This window comes from Pinus tabuliformis, chromosome 5_2 (assembly GCF_031772625.1).
Source record: "Pinus tabuliformis cultivar Carrire ecotype Pingquan chromosome 5_2, CPIR1, whole genome shotgun sequence".
Taxonomy (NCBI): domain Eukaryota; kingdom Viridiplantae; phylum Streptophyta; class Pinopsida; order Pinales; family Pinaceae; genus Pinus; species Pinus tabuliformis.
Genome location: NC_142306.1, coordinates 509,230,379 through 509,253,459, shown reverse-complemented (window position 1 = coordinate 509,253,459; position 23,081 = coordinate 509,230,379).

Genomic DNA, 23,081 nt, shown 5'->3' with positions numbered 1-23,081 from the left:
GAGATACTTTGAAATTGATCGATTTCGTAGCTGTCGCATTTTTATTTATGTGACTGCTCTAGGTTTCAATATGATTTTTCCTTCCTCATCAAGTTTTAGAAATATTGTTTGAACTAGGATCTTCTACAACTTTTGAATGAGTGGCCACACTTCTTCATCCTTCTTCCATTCATCCCTTGCTTCATTTATCCAATCTAGTTGGATAATAGAAATAACACAAAATAATGCTTCCACATCCTCATCCTTTCTTGAGAGGGCATCTGCAACAACATTTTGCTTCCCTTTTTTGTAGATGATTTCAAAGTCATAACCTGACATATTTGTGACCTATTTTTTCTATTCTTCTAAAGATAATCTTTGTTCTAAAAAGTGTTTAAGAATATCATGATCCATTTTTAACTTGAAGTGTCTTCCCATTAGGTAAGGTCGTCATTTGTTAAGTGCATGTAGTATTGCCAACATTTCCTTCTCATAAATAGCTTGCTTGAGATGTAGCCGTAAAAATACCCAAATGCCTACACCAAAACTTCTTTTACTGTGATGTTGATCTGCCTGCTGTTTCATTTGATTTTGCACCAAAGTGGCGTTATCCTTTAAAAGTTGGAGAACTTGTTGTTGATGCTCGATGTGATCTTTCACTGCTTGAATTTTTTTCTCCTTGATATGTCCTTCCATCCTTAGAGTTTTAGGAGTGGTAATTACTTCTAATGCATTACAAAATGTGGTCGGATTCATTTCTTGATGCTCGATGTGATCTTTCACTTCTTAAACATTTTTCTTCTTTATATGTCCTTCTATCTTTATAGTTTGAGGAGTGGTAATTTTAGCAAATGCATTACAAGATATGGCTAAATTCATTTCTTCTTTCTCGATGTGATCTTTCACTTCTTGAACCTTTTTCTTCTTGATATATCCTTCTATCTTGAGAGTTTGCGGAGTGGTAATTGTTGTCAATGCTTTACAAGATATGTTCGGATTCATTTCTTCTTTCTCTGGGGTTGGTTACTGGTGTATATCCTCTTCTTTTCACGTTTCTTGATCATTTTCTTCTTCATCTTCACAATCAATGTAAAATAATTTTTTCTTAGCACACTTATGACCTTTAATGTATTTGTTATCAAAATTGTAACAAAGTCATTTTTCTCTTTTTTCTTCTAGTTGCTGTGGTGTCAACCTTGTAGGTTGTGGAAGGCTAGAAGAAACAACACTTCCATATTTATAGTTGTGAGGCATAGACTTCCTTGTTTCCATAATTTTTCTTTCCACTTTTCTTGCCAACCTGATTGCCTTCTCCAATGAACCAGGTTTCCAAATGCGAACCTCATGTTGAATGTTATCCTTTAAAGTCCCTATGGAGACATCAACCCTCTACTTCTCTGAAATAACATTTTCCCTTATGTTCAATTTTTGAAAGTCCTCAATGTGCTCTGCCATTGAACACTTTTGTTTGAGATTTATAAATTCGCTAGAGAAGGTGTTTCTCTTGATATCCTCATAATGTGCTATCATTTTCTCCATGAAAATTGACCACATGACAAGTGTTTTACGAGAATAAAGCCCTTTATACCATAAAATTTGATTTGGTTCTAAATAATTAGATGAAATATGTACCTTTTGTAATAGTGGTACACCATGTAGATCAAAATTTTCTCCATATGTAGTATCCAATTTACCAGATTCTTGCCATCAAACTTCTTCATCTCGCTTTTTCTTGATTTTAGGAGCTCGATCTTGAAACGACTGTAACTCTGTAATTTCGGATCTTTAAGTTCTAAAATTTTAACCTGTAACAGCGCTCTGAGTCCCCTTTCTAACTTCGCAAGTCTAATCACAATTGGATTCCTGAAGTAAGACTTCTTCCCAATCTCCCGTGATGAAATAATTATAGACTAGTTCAGTAGAATGAACTTGTGCGACATTCCATGTGTCATTGTTTCAACCTTAGGTTCTGAAAATTATACCCAACCAAAATATAGTCCGCCCTATTAATGTAACTCTTTACAAAATTTCAGTCTGATGCTAAGCGAGAAAGTTATGATGATTTTCCCAAGGTCACATGTTTAGCATGTAATTCGGGAGTCTACAAAAACCATAACTTCCTCAGATCATATCTCTGAAAGTATAAATTTAAATATATTATTTATTAAATTTAGATAGACAAAATAATCTTATCTTTTCGATGATATAAAAATTAAATTGAAATAATATTATTATAAAAATTATTTTTAAAAATATTGAGATAAACTCGTAATACCGATATAAATATCAATTAGTTCATTAATCGAAATGGGTAGATGCGATGGTCAACTCCGTTAATATTGGTGAATGGCTTGCCTTTTGTTTAATCTTATTCTTTCCGATGAACGTCTTTATTGTGTAAAATGCAAATTAAATTTCCATAAAGATTCCTTTTGAGAAATCATTCGTTCCACTTAATCATTAACAATTAGTTACGTGATAATATGAATCTTTACGTAGAATCAGGTCCGTGATACTTAATTATTAATAATTAGTTATATATATTTATTATAATAATAATAATAATAATTAATTAATAATTATTTATTTATATTTATAATAATATTTTGGGTTATAAATTATATATCACTATGAAATATTAAAATTTCAGTTAATTAGTTTACAATAAAATCAACATAATTAATTAATTTTAATTAATTTTTCAGTTTTATATTAATATAGACATCTAGAATGTAATAGAATGTAAAAAAAGATAAGGATGAGGTTTATAATTTCATTAATACCTAGCAATTGCACTAAATATTACAAAGGAAATGCCATAAGTATGTAGCATATGGAAAAAGAGTATACATAAAGAGTCATTTGATATGTTTTGAGATCTAAATGTATCTTAGTTTGAGTAAAAGGGAAATCTTAATTATGTTGTCACCGAGTAACCTTTTATAATTGGGATCTCTTTCCTTCATTTTTCAGATTAAGATTTAAATGAAGAATTAAAAATTTTAGATCTCTGAATGATGGGAAATTGGAAGTGGAAATGTTAACTTAAGTTATTATTAAATTATTCTAGAGACTTGAATTCAAAAAAGTTTCTTATATTAATCTACAAACACAGCTCTACTAAAAAAAAAGGACATATCACCAAGGGTTTATTCCCTCCTTCATGTTCATGAAACTACATCGGCGAGTAGGAGTTACATTGTCACTTAGAAATGATTGACCATATGATCCATATACATTTTATAAATCTATAAAGTTCAAAAGAAAACCTATCACTTCTAGGTGTTGAGTAAGTGAAGAATGTATAAGAAAGATTTTTAAAACACTTTTCATACCACATGAAACCATGCTTCTTCGAAATATACAAATATTGTATCATCATTATACCCACTTGACCTTAAAACAATTTTAAAAAAGATGTATTAATTAAAAGAAGTCATTCTGAATTAAAATTTTAGAAACTACGATAATGTCATATCATATAAAGTGTGTTATCTTATTATATGTGTCTATCAGTAATGATACTTATGAGATATTCATAAGAAAATTGGATTTTGTAGGCATGGTTGAAGCATGACTAGATTTAATATATGAGTCAATAAGAGATAACTAAGTAAAAATATCGTCTCCATTCATACATGGGATATGGCAATAAATCCTAACCGGCATGCAATCTATATAAACACATTAAATAGTAGTGTATCCTTATAAAAGTGAAAGGTGGGAAATGTATACTGTAGTATAGGAAATATGAAAAACGATCAAATACAAACTATTATGTGAGCAGGAAATAACTCATTTTACAATTGTTTTGTGGGAATTTTATAATTTTCAATAGCCTTACAAGTGAATCATGTACTTAACTATAGTTCTTCGTATAGTAGCGGATTTCGACCTTTCAAGTAAACCTACTCTTTATTTTCGTAATCAAATTATAAGAAAATACAAATGTAGAGAGTTAGAGAGTTACCACGAGTTTCACTTTCTAAATTGTTGCTATCTTCTTGTTCTCTACAATCAATCTAAAATCTATATGAGGAAAATGGGCCCACTTGTATAAATGGATATATCTATGAGTCTCTCATTAAAAAAAATATAGGTTAATAGTAGCCAAGCAATATTATATGCCATCTCACATTTGTTTTAGCAGCAATGAAAGCCTTCTCGTGCCTTGTTTCAGGGTTTTTGGCTTTGAATCTTTGAATTTCCTCTTTACACATGAGAGCCATGCACTAGAGTTGAATTCATTAATTGATAACAGAAAATATTTAGGAAATGATTATTAATGATTTGTAAACATGGAAATCATGTTAATGAAAAGTAACATATACATTTTCCAATCTTAAATGGATCGATTTATTGATTGAGACATAAATTTCTATTATGTGTTATGTGGAGATCACTTCAAACCTATGCTTAATATCCAACCTCTCATTATTTAAAATGGAATTGAGTTGTGAGTCTTTGTTACTCATATTATTAGATTCTACTTTTACTTGTTTTCTCTATATGTAATACTAATAAATTTATTGCATTTTATCCCTCATTATTTTTACACCATCTTAAATGGGAAGAATATATCTAAAATATTAAAAAGTAGAGATTAATGTTGGAATTGAGTAAATAATAGTATATTGTTAGGAAAATATTTAATGAATTTTCTTTGAATTTTTGAAAAGGTTGTAATTATTCTTTTTAATTTTAGAAAAATAATATCTTCAAGTATTTGTAACATATATATTCTCTAACTATTTTCATATAAAAATTAAGATTTTTTTATTTTTTCCATATCCACAAAGGCTCACAAAATCATAACCCCGTTCTCCTGCAAAGCTTGACGTGGTGAGAAGGGTTCAACATTCTAGACCTCACTTGTTTCCAACTATTCATAATGTGTGACTTGGGGACAATCCATCTAATAAGCCCAAGCAAATGTAGGTACAGATTATGGATTATTTTGGTAGATTTTTGTTTGCTTTTGTAGTGAGTTTTGTTGGGTAATGAACGATTGGAAATGGATACGATTTGGGTAAGCTGAGTAGAGTAGTGTGGGACAATACTAGATTTTATGTAGATGATATTGCTCAAGAGAAAGAGTAATGGTATATTTTAGATGTATTTTTTGTCGATATTGTGATGGATTGGACTCCAGTGGGAGAGCATAACATGTTTGATTTTAAAAATTTTAATGGCATGTCAATTATTAGAATTAGGAAATGTGGGAATTCTCTTCAGAGTTTTTATATGGTTAACCTTCTCCTATTTTGAGTCAACTGACATCGTTGGCCAAGTGAATTTGAAATGTGCCTTATAGATTAAGAGTTGCTATGTTCAATTGTGAATGATTGAACTTCAGTGGAAAGGCACTTCTCAGAGAAGCATTCATTTTTTAAATCCTTTATGGCCTAGAAGTGATTTGTTGGGATCAATGAAATATGTGTATTCTCTATAGAGTTAATGTCTTAAAAACTATTAGGATTAGGCAATGTGGAATTCTCTTTAGAGTTTCAATATGATCAAATTTTTCATGTTTTGAGTCAATTGGGCTTGTTGGTCAATTTCATTTGAAATGTGACTTATGGATAAGAGATTCTCTATTAGAATGATGAAGGGTTGAACTTCAGTGGAAAGGCACTTCAAAGATAAACATTCATTTTTAAAAATGTTTATGGCCTAGAAGTGATTAGTCTAGATCAATGCAATGTGGCTATTCTGTTGAGATATTTTGGATTGTCAACCATCTTATGTTTTAAGGAAATTGATCTTTCCAATTATTTAGATATATAGTTCTTAAATTTGGGAATGGATCTTATAGATATTTCTCTTCTCTTATGGAAGTTGTGAAGGATTTATCATCACTGGTGTTATCACTCCAATATTTCTCTCGAGTGATTGAGAAATAAATGATTAGAGGTAACCAAAAACCAACTTTGGAGATTAGGGTCTAGCCTTCCTAATTCTCAGTGAGGGCTCTCTCTTTTTTATTTAACTTTTTTTAGTTATTTGATTTTAGGCTAATTATGATTGTGCCTGGGTTTTGATTTAGATTTGGTGGTGGGATCACTTACTTATATGAAAAGATGGGTGTCTTTAACCATTGGCTATGGGGTCGAATGTTAGGCAAGCATGACTAGATCAAGTTCTAAAAACAGTGTCTAGAGGGAAAGATAGCGAAGTTACTTGAAATCTAAAGGCTAGATGGTGAAGTGGTTTTCAATTGGATCTAAAGAAAATTAAAGGTTCCTTAGGCTAGATTATGAAGAAAGTGAAAGAGGTCAACCGGGATGGGAGGGCAATTAAGGATTATCATATATGAATATCAAAAGAAAACATGTGATTGATTAACTGTTGGAAAGAGAGTGTACTTAAACAAATTATGAGATAATTTTCCAGTTAATTCATTCAACTTTAGATAACATTTAAGTTTGTGAAAAACATAAGAGAATAACAAATTGACATAGAAAATACTTCATTGTAATAGCTCTACACATGAATCCTGTAATGCAATCTCTTTATTACTTGCCTTGGTCTGCTGACTTAAAAATTGGTACAATAATGCTTAGGTTTATGATCAAAATAACTTTATAAATGTATAACAATCCACAATCAATACTTCTATTTATGAGTATTTATACAAAAATAATTTTACAAAATATCCCAAACTGTATTGGGAACTAATCTAGGAGAAAGAAGTATCTTCATGCAAGAAGATAGAGATAGCTATTAAACTTTTGTTTGCTACCCCTGTTTATTAGGTCGTGCTATCTTTAATCTATGATATTTTTCCTTTAATCTATGCTTTCTTGTTTGGTCCTTATGCTGGATGTTCTATTTACTCTGACCTTTCAACTTATACACTTTCACCTGATACCCTTTTACTTGGCTCACCTATCATTACTCTTTTACAATGCCTTTTTACTCTTACTGTATATTTTTACCTTTTAACTATACATTTCTATAGTAAGTCATTTAATTTCTCCCATGTTTCAGCATCTGGTAATTGGATATTCAACATCTTACTATAAATCTCATCTGCCTCTGTATCCTTGGAAAAGTTAGGCTTATTCACAAAAATGTGTTTTACCTCATGTTGGAGGTAAAACAAATTCTCAAAAGTTTGGTACAAGACCTTGCCAATAGGTATGCCCTCCATGGACGAAGTATTCACTTGATCTTTGGCTAATTCTCTAATTTCTCTATTGTAGTCGCCCTGTGTCATCAACTTATCATTTATTACTAAGGGATTTGGTAAGCCATTTTGCCTCGAAATTTCAAATTTAACCATGAATCTATCAATGGCCAGTTGCATGGTTTTGCACTTGTCTTCCAGGTTTAACATTAAATTTCTCTTGGTGAGGACCCTTTTCACTTCCAAAATTGTACATGTTCTATCAGGTATCTCTAATTCATGCAACTCATACTTGTTTTTGGAGTTGAGGATGTGAATGATCTTTGTAGCTTCCTCTGCCATGTCTCCAACTTCTACTTTTACTCTCTCTATGGCTTATGTAGCCTTTTTTATTGAATCAATCTCCTCAAAAATTACTTGGATGAATGACCAAATATCATTGACAGAGTCAATGATAATGGCCTACAATTGTTCCTTTGCCTGACCTAGAGGTTCCTTCAATGTCATTTCTCTGTCCAGGCTTTTTATTCTTTCGTTCATCCTGGTTGCATTCTGCACTTCTTCCTTGTGCATGATTTGGGCAAAGCTTGTAGTTAGTTTCCAGACTAGTCACCTTCTCCTTAAGCTTGTTCATTTCATTGGTATGAATGGACATGTCTTCCATTTCTTTGACCAACTTGCTTGCATCATCAACTGTAGACCCTGTTGTTGTAGACCCTGTTGCTGATGTAGATGGTGTAGAAGTCGACAGTGTTGTAGCCATTGGAGATGTAGGAGCTAAGGATGCTACAAAAGTGGATAATAATGGCAAGGTCTTTCTCCAGACTAGCTTGTTTTACCTATACCAAGCTATCCAATTCCTTTTCCATCTCCTTTACTTAATCATTCAATTGAACCACCAGGTCCATCATTTCCTCATGATTTGTTTGGCTCTTCAGGACCTCTCTCTGTTGGTGTTCTGAATGAGGCAGCTTTAATTGTTTCTTGAAAGCTACTATATCCTCATTCTTCTTTTTGATCAACTTTTCAGCAGCTTTAATGTCACTTGGATCATGTCCCAAGTCAATAACCAAGTCCTCCAATCACTTGATCCTGTTTCCTTTGGCCTATGCGGCGACATTTTCAATTTTATATTGGGTTGTGATATTGTCTAGTGAACCCTATAGCCTGTGTGCACCCATTGCCTCTCCTGTAAGGGTGGAGTAGATCATTTATCCAGCCTATTTGTGAAATTCTATCCGGTAAATGGGATGAACATCCTTGACCAATACCTCAAAAACATTTTTTTTGTAATTAGTTGAGGTCTTTGGCTGCTGTACAGTTGGCTGCATGAGTGAGACGTCCATATTTCCTGCTTTGATGTCAAAAGCTGACATGAACCTACTCTCGTTGGCTAGTGTGTGCTTGAATTATCCGGCATATGTCTCACCCTTCAGCTTCTCATTTCTCATCTTTTTCTCCTTGTACCTATCCTTAGTGTCTCTTTCTTTATTGGCAGGCCTAGTGAAGAAGGAAACCTCAACACTTAGCTGTCTCTCAATCATTTGAGCGTTGGAGGTTGATGGTTGTTGTGTCTCTCCTGAATCAATCGGGCCTTTGCTTCTTTGCCCCATTGTTTCAGTGTCAATGATTTCCACTAATTCAATGCTTTCTTCATTTTCAAACACAGGATTCAGCTTGGGCCTTTCTCTAGGTTCAAAATAATCATCTGTGGTCTCCATGGCAGAACTAGAACCCTCCTCCCTATTTATTTTTGGATTCCTCTCCTCATTTTTTGGGGTCCATAAAACAGGAGGATTATTCATTAGTTCCCCTAGTTCTGGAACCTACAGGAAAGAACTCTAGTCAATTTTCTTTTGAACATCAATGAGTGTGTTCTCTACATCCACTATTGTGCTATCCATGTCAATTAATGTATTTTCCAACCATTCTGATTGGTTGGCAAACTGCTTAATATCAGGTCCTAGGTGATGGATGAAGGGTCCCAGTTTTATCTTGAGTCTTAACTTATTTATGACCCCATGAGGGTCATACTGCCACATGAAGTTGTTCCTGAATTTCACGTCCTGCAATGTTCTGTCAGCCTCAGGTCCATCTTCTCTATTATTACATATAAAAGGGCCCAATTGGTTTCTCATTTTAAATTGGGTCTTCTTCCTAGCCGCTAGGAAGTTTACTTCATCTGAATTGATGATTTTCCTAAACTACGCAAGCACAAATATCGTCATAGGGAGGTATTTGGGCAGTTTAAAAAGAGCAAGTTGGCATCTATAAACGTTGATTTCAGTGCTCTTCTAGTATAGATACCATTCTCCCACCTTACTGTTCTTGGCCAACTGTAACACCCTTTTTATTTCCTGGTTGATTCTGGGTTGAGGGGTACTAGTCAGCATCTTCATGACTGGATGGAAAAATGAGTCAATGAAGTCCTTATATGTGAATGTAGTGGAGTCTTTCTCGATCAATGGTGTCCAATAAATAACTGACGTCTCTTACCCATTGGAATTCAACTTTTTGATGCTGACAAGGAATTTATCTACTTGATAATACAAAAACATGTGAAATAACAATGTAGAGTACTTGAAAGCTCTTTCAGTTGGCAGTCTGGTGAATTGTTCATGCATTCCATATGCAATGAATTGAGCATAGTTGTACATGATAGCAGGAGGTTTGCCTAGGGTGAAGATGGAGAGAAAGGCCAGAATAACCTCATCAACATGCTCATCTAAGGTATATCCTAGGATGCAAGAGAGCATGTTGATTATTTGTCTACCTGTCTATGAAAAAATGATGGAAGTATAAGGTGGGCTATATGTGGGAGTATGGTAGTCTTCTATGATGAAGTTCTAGAAAATTTGTGCTATTTTAGCTAGCTATAATTTCACATAAAGGTCTAGTAAGTCACCAATAGACAATGGGGTTTCATTTGGGCTGGGTTGGACCTGTAGCATTTGGTTGATGGATTCTGGAGTGATGGTTAATAAGAACTGTTGGTTGGGGGCAACAATAGCCCTTTGGCTAGGGATATAGCAGGCATGACATAGATGTATGATATCAGGGAATGGGTGCACTTCTGGGAATAAATACTTGGGTAAATTGGATTCCCAAAGGTAGATGCCATTATTTTGGTTTAGGAATACATCCTTACTTTAGCAGTGGAGCTTTAGAAGGTATGCTGGTGAAATAGTATCTTTTATCTGAAAATCCCTATCTGGTAATTCCAGGTGGTCGATGTCTAGTTGACGGGTTGACAGGGGTCTCATGTCCAGAGAGGTCAGGGAAGCCATATTTAGAAGTAGAGGTATGAATTAGGCTTGTGATTTTTGCATAAGTAAGGTTTGGAAGCTCTAGTATAGTGAGAGGGTAATTACAATTTGCAAAAAGAGGGGTTTTCACTATATCAATGAATTACTCTTCAATTTAGGCAAATATATTAGTAAATTTCAATTAATTAATCTTGTAATTTGACTGTACACTTCCAAATTAAAGAGTCGTTATGGTTTTCCCAAAAATACCTGGAATTTGGTGGTATTTGCAAACTAGTTTTAGTGGTGAATGTAGAGGGTACGGTGACTTCAGCTATGAACTGGGTGCTCGAATTAGGTGTCCTGAGCTTTTTTGGATGGCAGATGATGGTCAATTTTTGTTGAAAAGGCTCAAGGTGCTGGAGAATGGATTGAACGACATTCATAGTGAAAATGAGCAAAAAGGGTGAAATGGGGCTTCTCTGGCCTTTTAACTAGTAACGATTACATTTTGGCGTGGAATTTACAAATGAACAGTGGATGGTTTTTGGTGTTGGAGGGGAGGCAGTTTTTGGGCCATCGCACCGCTTTTGGAGGGCAGCTAGTATTTCCTTGCGAGCATGCGATCTACCCTGCGGTTGCCATGTAGTAGAGAAATGCCTAGGAAAAAGCGCTAATCTCGCATGCTCTCAGGATGCTAATGGTCAGACGATGAATGTGTGCGATATGGATGCACATCATCGGATCTGGGGGTGGGAGATTGGATGATAGTCGTGTGGTCAAGCTACATGGAGGGTATCAGGACTGGGATTTGCAGGGCCCCGGGGGTTTAATTACAAATAATTGTAATTATTTAATACATAAAGTCACGATTAAATATAAGCACGAGTTTATTAAAGTGGGAACAGGGGTTATTGTGGTGGGGTTTTTTTACTACACCAAGGGTTGGTGGGTTAAAAGGGTTTTTTTCAGGGAAATAGGAATCGGGGAGTTATTTAACTTATATGGGGGGTTTGAAGGGAAATAGGGAAATTAATAAGGGGGATGGTAATGTTTGTAATGTGGAATGTGTTTCACACTAGGGAAAAGCGGTTGCGTTTTACACGGTAATTTACTAGGGAAATGTGTGAAACGAAGGGTTAAGGGTAAAAATGAAGGGAAAAATGGTATTTAATAAGAAATGATGACATAATGGGGAAATTAGTAAGTAAGTATGTGAGCGTTAAATGAGATGAAGGGGAATTAGATAAACAATCTTGTGAATACCTTTTCACTCTCAGAAATGCTCCTACCCTTTATTTATCCTAACATTTTTTCTTCACTTTATTGGGTGAATATGAGCTTGCAAACCCTTTATTTCCTTTTCTTTTGACAAGAAAAATATCTAATTATAACCTTATAACTTCCAATGGCTCAGATTAAGCTGATGAGCACATATTTATTCTCTACCTAACTACTGATCTGCCAAGGTTAAACAGTTTGGCTAGATATTTATTCTCTATCTATCAACAAAAAATTTAAAACATGAATGAGTCAAGATTAAGCTGTTTGACCATCATGGATTGTGGAATTTCTAACAATTTGCACACAACCTTATTTTGCATGGTAAAGTAAAAAGTAGTGGCACTTGAATTTACACACTTTCATGATCTATTTTATTTCTTTTGGGGTTCATATTTTTCACTTTTTTGATCTTTTTGTCTTTCCTTTTGTCCTCTGATTATTCTTTTAGCACATACCCTCTTTACATTTTTTAATTTTTTAATATGGAAAACATTATGCAGAAAGAAAAAGTATGTACAATATTACAAGACTAACCATAGCCAATTCAAAATTATGAATCCTATTATTATAGGACCCTAACAGTGGCTCCACATGGGTATGGAATTTCCTGGTGAAATATCAAGAACTTTAAGATCAGTAGCCTTTGAAACTGTGACTGAAGTTACCTTGTAAATTGTTCTTCTATGATTATGCTTTATTCATACTTATGATGGTCAAACCCTCAAATCTCAGGGCCTTCTCTCTGGGCTTCAACTTCAAAATATTACCATCCAATCCAATCTAAACTCTGTACTTTTATATACAATGGGTAAAGTAAGGTGAACTATTGTTAATCTGTGGAAAAGTAATGCTTCAACATTCTACCATTAACAAGTCCTTCTGGTGGATCTGTACCATCTAACTCTCTCAAGAAAAATTCATTGTTACCTCTGTAACCATAAATGACATAAGGGCCTTGCCACATAAAATCAAATTTGCCATGTTTTCCCTTGTCTTCCCTTCTAGAATCCCATTTAAGTACTTTGTCACCTATGTAAAAATCATCTGCTTTATTCTTTTTATCAAAAATATTTTTTATTTTATCCTTTATTACTTGTGATTTGACATAGACTTCTTCTCTAGTTTGTTGCAAGTGTATTGTTTGATTTATACCCCTCTGGATATCATTTGGTTCTACATGCAACTCATTGATAATCGTCATCACTAGCACTCCTAAAGAGAATGGAAAAACAACATTCATTCCATATACTAACTGATAATGAGATGTACCAATGGACTTTTTGGTAGTTAGTTTGTCTACCCATAAGGCATTAACCAAGTTTTTGTTCCATTTTTTTTGTTGCCTTCCAATAATTTATTAATGATATTGACAAGGATTTTGTTAGAGGATTCTGCAAGTCCATTACCATGAGTGTAATAGGCAGTGGAGTGGCCAAGGGTGATGTGGTATTTTTTACAAAAGTATACAATTTTTTTGGACTTAAAACTTGCAGTTGCATTATCAGTAAAGAGGTTTTGGGGGCATCCAAATCTTGACAGGATATTGTTTTCAAGGAATGAGATAATGACAAAGTTTGTAGCTTGTCTAGAAGGGATGGCTTCTATCCATTTGATAAAGTAATTAGTAGCTGTAAGAATCCATTTATGCTGAGCTAAGGAGGTCAGGTGAATTTCTCCAATGAAGTCTAAACCCCATTGTTGAAATGGCACTTCTGTGGAGATGGGTTTGTGAGGTAAGGTAAAAGCTTTCTTTTCCCCTCAAATATCTGACATTTATGACAGGAGGTCACATGTTTCTTAACATTTGTAAAAAGAGTGGACCAATTAAAAGCAGCCCCAGAATTTTTTCAGAAGTAGTCTCCCATTACAAGTGTCCTCCACAATCTCCTGCATGAAATTCTTGCATAATTTTATCAGCTTCATATTTTAGTAAACAGTTGAATAGAATACCACCATTATATTTCCGAATAAAGAATTATCTATGATATAATATCTCATTGATTTCATTTTCAAAAATCTAGCTTTAGTTCTAGATAAACCAAGAGGAGCTTGTAAGTTTAGTAAGACAAATATGACATCTGCATACCAAGGTGAATCTGTAAAAGGTTCACTGATGCATGGAGTCACCAGCTCTTCCTAATTATCAAGGGCACCAATGAAATTTATATTTAGGACCTGACAGTTCAATTCATCCATGGGTTTGGCTAAACTTCAGCCTTAGATAATTTTAGTAGGCTGTATTTCTATGTCATATTGCAAAATAGTGGCAATCCATTTGCCTCTCTTCCCTTCAGGTCCATTTTGTGTCAAAATGTCCTTTACTACTGAATTTGGAACATAAGCAATGATGTGTGAATACAAGATGTCTACTCTAAAATGTTTAATAGATTTCACTAAGACTAATGCTTGTTTTTCCATTATGTTGTGTTTTACTGTTGCATATCTTAAAGATTTACTAAAAAATATAATGCATTGTTCATATCCCAAATCATTGTTTTGCAACAAGGCTGTTGCAATAGTATGTTCTGAAGTAAAAGAAAAAATTATAAGATCTTTTTTAGGTTAGGACTTATAAGGACTAGGGTTTTGGCAAGGGCTTGTTTGATGGCCTCAAAAGACTATTTAGCTTTCACTATCGATTTAAGTGTTGAATATTTTCTTAACATGTTATTTAGTTCTCTAATTAATTCTGGTAAATTTGAAATGAATCTCCTAAGAAAATTTATTTTTCCTAAAAATGACTGTAATTCCTTGATGTTTCTAGGATGAGTGATGGTCAATATTACCTCTATTCTAGCATGATCTATTCTAATTCCATATTTTGATATTATATGTCCCAAGATTTTATCTTCTTCTAGACCAAAGAGTGTCTTTTTGGGATTTAAGGAAATCGCAAATAGTCTGCATTTAACGAAAACTCTTCTCAGGTGATCTAGATGTTCATTATCAGATTTCGTAAAGACTGTAATGTCATCTTAGTAAACAACTAGGAAGTCATGGATTTTTTTAGAAAAATCTATATCCGTAGCTCTTTAGGATGTTGCTTCGTGCATTAATTAATCCAAAAGACATTTTCAAAGACATGAATGTACCCCAAGGAGTAATAAATGTAGTTTTTGCCTAGTCCTATGGTTGAACTAAGATTTGGTTGTATCCAGAAAATCCATCAAGCAATGAAACTCTGGATGAGCCTACTACCCTTTAGAGAATATGGTCTATTTTTTCGAGAGGATAGTTATCTTTCAATGAGACTTTGTTTAGATTTTTGAAATCAATGCAGACTTTGATTGCTCTTGTCTTCCTCCTAGTAGTGACTAAGTTTGAGACCCAATCTGAATATCTAATGGGAGCTATAATTTGGGCATCATACATTCTCTTTACTTCCTTCTCAATAGATGGCATAAGAACTTGATTAATTCTCCTAAGTGTCTGTTTAAATTTTTTATGATCTTCTTTGATAGGTATCTTGTGTTAAATTATGTTGGTGTCAAAAGAATTTAGGGCTTCATAACTCCATGCAAATACATCTTGATACTCTTTAAACAGACTTATGTATTTAACCTTTTCATCTGGAGGTAAGGATTTTGATAATTTAATGAGTTTAGGTTTTTCTTCAGTTCTTATGTTAGATTCTTCTATATCTTCTTTTAAAGGCTCCTTTTTTGGTTTCCTAGCTACATCATTCGAATCGTACACATATTCTAAGGGGACTAATCCCTTAGGAAAAAAGTTATTTTTAAGATTTAGAATTTCAGGATCATCATTCATTATCTCTTCTATTTCTACATTTTCCAGGTTATCTATTTCTAATTTAGTGAAATTAGTGGGTTTACCTATATGTAAAATATTTACATCTATCCCACTATCTATGTCATTTTCTACTGTACAATCTGTATCTATATTACAATTCTGAAACTCACCTTCAGCATTCATGAAATCATAAATTTTAGAAACCTGTAAGAAAATTTGCCAATATTTCAAATTGTCAGGTATGACAAGCTTATGTCTCACTTCTACTGTGTACTAGTGGTTAGGCTGAAAAGGAAGTTTGCAAGTGCTAGCAAAAGTTGCCAGACTATGGGCTTGCATATTTTGTTTCCTAGGAATGGCAGCAAAGTCTATTTCCAGAAGGTCTTTGATCAAATCTATGACAGTCTCTCTATATTGGCTTAGTCTGGGATTATTTATAGAGTATTCACCTTTGATTTGTTTAATAATCAATTATGAGTCTCCCATTATAGAAACTCTCTTGGCTCAAAGTTCTCTAACCATTTGTAATCCTAAGATTAGAGCTTCATATTCCACCATGTTATTTGTGCATTTAAAATTTAACCTAAATGCATGACCTTCAGAATGATTATTCTCGATATTGTGAATCCATACTCCTGCACTTGCTCGTAGTCTATTCACAGATCCATCAAAATCCAAATTCCATAGTGATTCATGAAAAATATTTTCATTGTCAGGTGTTTTGTATTTCTTTTCTATAGCTGTGATTTCCTTTTTGTCAACGTCAGAATTGTACAAGATGAAAGAGTCCATATCAGAATGAACGGAGTAAATAGGGAGATTTTGTGGTTTTTCTACACTGCTCACCATGTATTTCATCAAGGTCTCTCTATAAAGTTTTCTTTGTTGACCAAAAATAGAGATGGTGGCATATGACATATCTAATTGTAAATATCCCTGCAATTTTTCTCCCCATGAGTGATATAACAACATTCCATATTTGGGTGGGATGTCAACAACTACTATGTCCATCACAATACTCTTTTCTGGGCACTGGACTAGAGTCACACACAAATCTTTGATCAGGCCGAGGCATTTAACTTGGCTAGAGTCAAAGGAAAATAGGTCCTTATATGGTTTGATGATATCTAAGTTTAGTCTCTCCATGATTGCCTTTGGCATTAAGTTATGGGATGCCCCTTAGTATAACATAGCATTATGTAATATTTTGTCATGAATGTTCAAACCAATGTAGAAAGGAGGGATACCCCCTTGTTGATGGCTGCCATTTACTTCAGGGCCAAACAATAACTCAAGCTGATCATCAATTGATCCAGGTGAATATTGGTGGCCACCTGCCAAGTCCACCTAGACCCCCACCATTGTCTTTCTCAGCATTTTCAGTTTCCTTAATTATAGCACAACTTACTATTTTTAGCAGCTTTTCAGGTCCTGAACTTCCGGAGCCGTTTTGAGGCCCTAAACGACGTTTTTTGGGGAATCCGGGGGCAACATGGGTCCATGGGATGGACCGATGTTGCCCATTCCAACAATGATAGTGCTCGGATAGATCTTTCTAATGAGCTATTGTACGCATCAAACGAAGATCATATGCCAAAGTTACGACCCCGGGAAGTTGATGTACCAATTTACCCCAAACAGGGCCCATAGTTTGGCGTTTCATCTCCTAGGGTTAGGTTTTGGAATGTTAAGGGTTTTTCCATTGTTTCTCAACAATAAATAGGCCTTCGAGCCTCATTGTAACACAGTTCAGAGGCATGTAGCCATCACATCTCTTCTCAGAGATAAGCTACCATCGCCCTAGCTGGTTTATTTCTATTTCTGGTTGTAAGCATATTTCAGTATTTTCCATTAATGAAATGAAGTACTGCATCTTTGTGTATATAGTTATCTCTGTAATTTGTTGTGTTCCTGTTTAAATCCGGATCAGTGGTATCAGAGCGGTCTGCTTTTTCTCTGCTTTTCTTTGCATGTCCCCAACAAGGTCGGGATATAAGGAGTTAGGGCTTGAACTGGTTGAACCTTTGCAAGACCAACCTCGCAAATCCCGACGGCCTCCCATGGCAGACGAGAAGAAAGACGAGGGGGCAGGAGATCCCATCAAAATCTTGCTCAAAGAAGCGCTCGAGCGACAACGGAACGCGATGATGGACAGCTTTGCCCAGATCCTTCAGCGGCTACCCAGAAGCGGCGCATCGGCTTCCAGCAGCTCCTCTGGAAACGCCACACCCTTTAAGGTACAAGTTAATTTTGAAATCCCCATATTCGAGGGTCAGATAGACGCCGATGCCGTAGATAAATGGTTAAATTTGCTAAAGGGTTATTTTTCTGTTCATGAATTTTCGAGTCAGGAAAAGATTGTTTTTTCTCTTCTCAAAGCAGCCCCCCACGTCAAGGACTGGTGGGAAACCTACCGCGAGCAGAAGGATGAAAGTACTGGCTCACTATTTTCAGCCGCACCCACCTGGGATTCATTCCGGGATGCCATCAAGGAGCAGTACTACCCTGTCGGAAGCTATGAGGATGAATACATAAAGTGGACCATGCTGCAGCAGGGAAGGGACCAAGACGTGCCGGAGTTCACCAATCTTTTCCATACCCTTCGCACAAAGTTGGGTATCAAAGATTCAGAGAAACATTTGATACTCAAATACCGTGACTACCTGCACAAGTACATCCAAGAAGAAATACAATTCCTAAACATCCCCTCGCTCGGCGCAGCATACCGATATGCCGTCAAGGTCGAGCAGAAGTTTAAACAAAAGAAGCGAGACTTTGGATCTGTGAATCCAAAGCAGGGGAAAGGTGCCCCTAAACCATAGAACAAAGGACAGAGCCAAGGCGAGACAGCCCAAGACAACCAGCCGAAGCTGCAAGCAAAGAACAATGCCGCGAAGCCGAGAAAGGACACTGGAAAATGGTGCGAGTTCCATAAGAGCTCCAGTCACAACACAAGTGAGTGTCGGGCCAAGCAGTCACTGGTGGCTAAGCTAAAGGTTTCAGAATCAGATGCATGTTCCGACTCTGAGTCAGAACTCGATAAAGGGTATGAAAAAGGGAAGCAGATCATTGATGCGGATCCCAGCGCCATGGTTGCTACCGCAAAGATCCAGAAAAATGAACCCGAAGATCCAGAGGAGGAGGAGCGTCTCTTCCACTCCCAGATGTGGGTAAAGGGCTCCCCGATACAGTTCATTGTTGATAGCGGGAGTCAAAAGAACCTCATTTCGGTAGAGGTCGTGAGCGGTTGGGCTTACCGACCACAGCACATCCACAACCATACACCATTGGGTGGCTTCACCAAGGGCGAGATCTTCGCTTGAGCCAGAAGTGTCGCCTTCCATACAAAATCAAGCCCTTCACGGATGAGGTATTGTGTGACATTGCTCCCCTTGAAGTTTGTGATGTATTACTAGGACAACCATACTTGTGGAAGCGACATGCTGTGTATTAATCAAGGCCCCATGCTGTTATTATTACATTGGGAAATAAGTTGTTCAGGATACGAGAGGTAGCACCACCTGCCGCCATCTCTTTGATTACTGCAAAACAATGCAGTAAGATCATTTCCAAAAACAGGAAATTTGTTTTCCTAATGATACGCCCTCAAGGGAAGAAGAAGACAGTGGTCGCGACCTCCAAACGGGGTCCCTCTGCACGACAGCTATAGATGGACAAGATTGTGGAGGAGTACGAAGACATCTTCACCTCCCCGTCAGGGGTTCCTCTGCACTGTCAAGTCAAGTACTCCATCGATCTGACCCCAGGTGCGCCGCTACCCAATGGACCAATTTATTGGCGCTCCGTTCTGGAGAACAATGAAATCAAGAGGCAGATTCAGGAGCTCCTGTAGAAAGGTCACATCCGTCCGAGTTCATCGCCCTGTGGGAGCCCGATCGTGTTGGTACAGAAGAAGGATGGGACGTGGAGACTCTGTATTGACTATCGGGCGCTGAACAAGATCACTGTCCGTAATAGGTACCCGATCCCGCGGATTGATGACCTCCTAGAACAACTAAAGGGGGCGAAATATTTCAGTAAGATTGATCTGAAGTCAGGATATCACCATGTACCAATCAAACCCTCAGATGTGTGGAAGACTGCCTTCAAATCCAAGGAGGGCCACTTCGAACGGTTGGTTATGCCTTTCGGATTGACGAATGCTCCTACAACCTTTATGAGGCTAATGAATGACATCTTGCGGCCATTCACCAACTCCTTTGTGGTAGTATACTTGGATGACATTCTGATCTTCAGCCAGAGTTGGGAAGAGCACCTCCACCACATCCGACAGGTTCTCCAAACACTGCGGCAACACAAGCTATGTGCCAATTTGGAGAAATGAACTTTTGGCATGACCGAGGTTCAGTATCTGGGATACATCATTGATGAATAGGGGGTGCATGTCGATCCAGCCAAGGTCCAAGTCATTCGAGATTGGCCCTCTCCAACCACTCTAACAGAGCTCCGCAGCTTTCTAGGTCTTGCCAACTTCTACCGCAGGTTTGTGCTGGGGTTTTCTCATATTTCTTGTCCCTTGAGTCAAGTCACCAAGGGAGGGGCGAAAGCAAAATTCTTTTGGTCTGAATCTCAACAGAAGGCATTCAGGGAGTTGAAGGATCACCTCTGCACGGCACCAGTGCTCGCGTTACTAGATTTACAACAACCATTTGAGGTCGAGACAGATGCCTCTGACTATGCTATTGGGGCAGTCCTTACTCAACATGGACATCCAGTGGCATATCACAGTGAAACGCTTTCAGACACAGTCCGGAAGTACCCCACTAATGATAAAGATATGTATTCCATTGTACAGGCCTGCCGACAATGGAAGCATTACATTTTGGGGAAGGAAACGTTCTTCCACACAGACCACCGACCCCTGCAGTTCATACAGACCCAAGGGAAATTGCAGAATGATCGCCATCAGAAGTGGTCTACATACCTGCAACAGTTTCAATTGAATATCAAGTATAAAAAGGGTAGCACCAATAATGTTGCAGATTGCCTCAGTCGACCACCGATCATGGCGCTGACCACCGTGCTCAACTCTTATGGGCACGAGACTTCTGATTGGCCTCTTCTCTACAAAAGTGACCCAGAATTCAGCCACACATACCAGACACTCTTGGAGGGTCGGCATGTTGCAGACTTTCACCTCCAAGATGCCATATTATGCCACCTCGGTCACCTTTGTGTTCCTTCAAGCGAGCGTGCCAAGATGATTTGGGAAGCACACTATAGTCGAGCTGCTGGGCATTTCGGGGTCAAGAAAACAGTGGCAGTATTGCAAAATTATTTCTATTGGCCGAATCTTAGACAGGATGTTGGGAAGTACATCCGATCATGTACTGCCTGTGCCATTGCAAAACCGACCATTAAGAAGCAAGGCCTCTATACCCCGTTGCCTACCCCTAGTTGACCTTGGGAATCCATCTCCATGGATTACATGTCAGGCCTTCCTTCCACTAAGCATGGAAATGACTGTGTTTTTGTGGTCGTCGACAGGTTCTCGAAGATGGCCATTATGGTGGCCTGCAAGAAGAATATCACAGCAGAAGCCACTGCTAAACTCTTCTTTGAACGAGTGTGGGTGCACTTTGGGATCCCACAGTCTATCATCTCAAATCGGGATAGTCGGTTTCTCATCACATTTTGGTCCAGTCTCTGGTCAATGCTAGACACCAAACTCACGAAGTCCACAACCTTCCATCCTCAAACTGATGGCCAGACAGAGGTTGTCAATAGGATGATTGTGCACATTCAGCGCATGTATAACTCAAAGCATCCACGCACATGGGACGAGAGCCTCCCCTATGTTAAGCACAGCTACAACCAAGCTCTTCACAGCTCCACTGGCCATAGCCCTTTTCAAGTGGGTTTGGGATTCCAGCCACTATGCCCCATTGATGTGGCCATGCCACTTGCAGCTACTCACATGAATTCAGCTCATGTCCAGTCCGAAACAGATAAGGCCACCAGCTTCATTGAGCGCATCCAACATATTAGCCAGCAGGTCCATGACATTCTTGAGAAATCAAATGCCAAGTACAAGCAGCGACATGATCAACATCGGGTGCCACACAAGTTTCAGGTGGGCGACAAAGTCTGGTTGCATTTGCAAAAGGAACGCCCTACTGGAGCCTATCGGAAATTGAGACCACTCCGATATGGTCCTTACACCATTACTAAGGCTATGGGAGAGAATGCATTTGAGCTCAGCATTCCTCCATTCCTTGTCCTGCACCCAGTGTTCAATGTGGACCGCCTTCGGCCATACTTTCCACCATTGCTAGACACATCCGACGTTGCAGAACAGCTCAAACCCACAAAATTAAATCCAGATTGCATGGAACAAGCTGCAACTGATCGAATCATGGACACACAGATCAAGAACACTCGCCAACAGAATATCCAACTGTATTGAGTTGTCAAAGTAGGCCAACTCCTTCAGCAGGGCAAGTAGCTCACCAGGGAACAAGTTCAGTAGAAGTTTCCTCATCTCATGGAGGAGCTCAACGCAATGGGGACCATTGCTTCCTAAGGGGGGAGGAATGATCCAGGTGGATATTGGTGGCCACCTGCCAAGTCCACCTGGACCCCCACCATTGTCTTTCTCAGCATTTTCAGTTTCCTTAATTGTAGCACAACTTACTATTTTTAGCAATTTTTCGGGTCCTGAACTTCCACAGCCGTTTTGAGGCCCTAAACGACGTTTTTTGGGGAGTCTGAGGGCAACATGGGTCCATGGTATGGACCCATGTTGCCCGTTCCAACAATGATAGTGCTCGGATAGATCTTTCTAATGGGCTATTGTACGCGGCAAACGGAGATCATATGCCAAAGTTACGACCCCGGGAAGTTGATGTACCAATTTACCCCAAACGGGACCCACAGTTTGGCGTTTCATCTCCTAGGGTTAGGTTTTGGAATGTTAAGGGTTTTTCCATTGTTTCTCAACAATAAATAGGCCTTCAAGCCTCATTGTAACACAGTTCAGAGGCATGTAGCCATCACATCTCTTCTCAGAGATAAGCTACCATCACCCTAGCTGGTTTATTTCCATTTCTGGATGTAAGCATATTTCAGTATTTTCCATTAATGAAATGAAGTATTATTTCCGCTGCATCTTTGTGTATATGGTTATCTCTGTAATTTGTTGCGTTCCTGTTTAAATCCAGATCATCAATCAAATTCACAACATCTTCCCCTTCACCTATATTCAATGTTTGAGTGATATGTGAGCTATATGATTCATTTTTCGCTAGCTCAGTCAAAGGGATTGATATTTTCAATTTTGCTATCTCAGTTTTAATGTTGAAAGGCAATTCAGTTTTGCTTGATTGGATGAGATCTTCCTTAGTGAATATGGTTTGTGTGTTTTTATGTTATTTTTTAGTATTAGGAACTTTGGTATGTGTTTTAGTGCTCAGTTTTTTTTTGAATTCTCCTATTTGGAATTTTTTGAGTAATAATATTAGTTTGAGTTTCAGATGAATTTGTATCTACAATTTTTGGGCTAGAAGTCTCTTGAGTTCCCCTAAGGAAGATTTGCATGATTTTGGTTACAGGAGCTTTTGTTATCTTTTTAGTTTGGGTATGGATTGATCTCTTACTGGGAGTTTCATTGTTATTTTTACTTATTAGGCTATATTGTTTGTGAACCTCATATATGGAAGATTCATAGCCTTGTT